The sequence below is a fragment of the Petaurus breviceps genome, unplaced genomic scaffold, assembly GCF_028583685.1.
Source record: "Petaurus breviceps papuanus isolate PSGF00001 unplaced genomic scaffold, PetGlider_PUasm1.0 208, whole genome shotgun sequence".
NCBI lineage: Eukaryota > Metazoa > Chordata > Mammalia > Diprotodontia > Petauridae > Petaurus > Petaurus breviceps.
The window spans coordinates 20,096,028-20,098,784 of record NW_027185852.1 but is presented as its reverse complement, the minus strand read 5'-3'; the positions used below and the strand labels follow the sequence as shown (position 1 = coordinate 20,098,784).

The following is a 2,757-nucleotide window of genomic DNA, read 5'->3' as shown; positions in this document are numbered from 1 at the left end:
CCACAAACCAATAAAAACAGAATGTTTTTCTCTAATCTAGCTCACACTTTAAAATAATCCACATCTTAACATCCTAAACAAGAGGGCACTCAGCCTTTGTTTGAGGACCTACCTGCTTCCCATCTATCTATTGTATTTTTATTAAATATTTATTGGGACAGGCAGGAAGGATGAATAAGAAATGTTACATCATATTTTTGAAGAAACATCCACTAAGGGCCAGGCACTGGGGATACAGAGGGATGGGGGAGGGGATGAGACCTGGGACTTCATTCCTACTGGGGCCTCCCAAGTAAAGAAGTTTCCTTACCACACTGCAATGCTCCATCAGAAAGAAGGGCCCAGAGCACCAAGAGGTTAAGGGACTTACCTAAGGTCACACAGTCTTATGGGGCAGAGACAAGACTTGAACCCAGATTTTCTTGACTCCAAGGCCAGCTCTGGGTCCACTGTGCCCCAGCCACCTCTAAATGTAAAGGACAGGAATAAAAACATCCCTGTCTTCAAGGAGCTTACACTCTACTCATGATGTGCTTCTCTTCCCTTATTGTAGCTGAGTAATGTCACAGGTAATTCATGCCCCTTCCTGGTCTTGTCCTCTTCTCAAAGATTTCAAGCTTGAGTCTCACTTTGTCTGAGTCTTCGTCTTTCAGAGCGCCCGAGAATCATGTATTTGTTGATTCTGTGGGACCACAGGAATTGATGGGGTACTTTGAGTGTAGGTGTCTATCATAATAGACACATTAAAACATCTATATCTGCTTTGAGATCTTTCCTCACCTCTGCCCAGACATTTCTCTTTGCCTCTCTCTTCCTTCTTTTTTCTCTGCTTCTCTGCCTCTCTTTCTTCTTCTCTGTCTCTGTCTCTCTAACTCTTTGTCTCTGTTTCTCTCTGTCTGACTCTTTGTCTCGGTCTCTGTCTGTCTCTCTGCCTCTCTTCTTCTCTGTCTCTCTAACTTTTTGTCTTTGTTTCTCTCTGTCTGTCTCTGACTCTGTCTTGGTCTCTGTCTGTCTCTCTGTCTCTCTCTCCCCCCTTTATCTGTCTCTCATCCAAACCTATTATTTCACTGATGCAGTGGACTCCCAGGGAGTTGTCTCACCACCAATGCAGATAAGCTCCCTTTCGACAATACAGAGCCTTGGAGAGTTATGTTGGGCACTGGGGTGTTCAGTGACTTGCAAAAGTCATAAGTCAGTGTGTGGCCAGGACAGGACGTAACTAAAAACCTTCTTGACTCGAGGCTAGCCCTCTAACCATTCCTCCACACTGCCTATCTTTCTCACTACAGAGAGGAAACTGAGCCTCAGAAAGGGGAAGTAATAATCCTGTGACTGAGAAGCTAAGCATCTGGAGTTTGAGGCCAGGTGTCTGACTCCCAGGCCAGTGCATATTTCACAAAACTGCTAGCTCTCCATGGGGTTCCACCAAGAAATCCAAGGCCTATCCTCAGAATTTCAGCCAACTGGGTCCTGCTCTAATGACTCCTCGCCAAGGGGCGAGGAGGGAAGCCTGAGGCCCGGAAGGCCCTGCTAGAAGGAGAGGCTTCTGGGAGAGGCTCAGGTGTGTCTGTCAGCTAAGACCAAGTTCATGGCTTCCCCTCCCCTGAGGGGCATCTACAAAGAGTGAACAGTTCTGGCATGGAGGGGTCGTAGTCTGCAGCAGGAAATGCCAGGAGGCCTGACCTGCCACTCACTGGCACCTCTTTCTAGGTCTCAGTTTTCCCATCTGTAAAAGGAAGGAGCCAGACTGCCCCTTTCCAGCTATCAGTCTGATTCTGCCATGTACCTGCACTTACAGGGGTGGGGAGCCTGAATCCTCGAGGCCACATGTGGTCTTCTAGGTTCTTGGGTGTGCCCTTTTGACTGAGTCTAAATAAAAGGATTCGTTCAGTAAAACTTGGACTCAGGTCCTCACTTCAGCAGTGGATATGCTAAAACTGGAATGATACAGAGAAGATTAGTATCTCCCCTGTGCAGGGATGACACACAAATTCGTGAAGTCTTCCATATTTTTTGTGGAACTGAATCTTGTAAACTAAAAGTAAACAAACAAATTAAGAAAGACCAAAAAAAAAAAAAAACCTGGACTCAGTCAAAAGACCTCACCCAAGGCCCTAGAGGGCCATATGTGGCCTTGAGGATGCAGGCTCCCCACCCCTGACCTATCCCAGTGAAATCACGGATCTCTTGAAGGATGGAAGGAGAAAATACCACGATGATTTACAATCACTTTCAGGCCTGCTTGTTGTCCTTTGGGGCTCACAGCAGGTAAAAACCATAATCCTTTTCACCAGCTACTTTAGCTGCTACTTTTGAATCAGTCGAACCTGTCAGCCAAGAATGTGGCCTGGACCTGGATTTGCACTCTCCGAGGGCCGGCTTTCTCTTTAGAGTCCATGGAAAATGATGTTTTCCTTTCACATATTAGGCTCATAAAGTATCAGGGCTGGCAGGTATCTCGGAGGTCACCTGGTCCAACCCCCTCATCTTACAGAGGAGGAAACTGAGGAACAGCTGTGCTAAATCAGGCAAGGAAAAACAGCACCCTGCTAACAGCACCTTGCCTGTACGTGGAGCCTTGAACTTGTTAGGCTCCTACCCATTATCTCATGTAACGTCACCTCAAATAGACAGTGCTGCTTCCCTTTGTCTGGAGATGAAACAGGGGACACAGAGGCATGTCCTTTTCCAATGCTAGCCACCTTGAATGATGTACATTAACCATTTACAGTTTCACGGAGATTTATACCCACCATA

General features: G+C 46.6%; 1 non-coding gene across 1 annotated transcript; it reads left to right on the top strand.

The window, feature by feature from the left end:
* Window positions 1-1,911: 1,911 nt before the first annotated feature.
* LOC138165452 (U6 spliceosomal RNA) lies at window positions 1,912-2,014 on the top strand. The gene has a single exon (XR_011169357.1). It is a non-coding gene; the product is annotated as a U6 spliceosomal RNA (small nuclear RNA).
* Window positions 2,015-2,757: the final 743 nt, after the last annotated feature.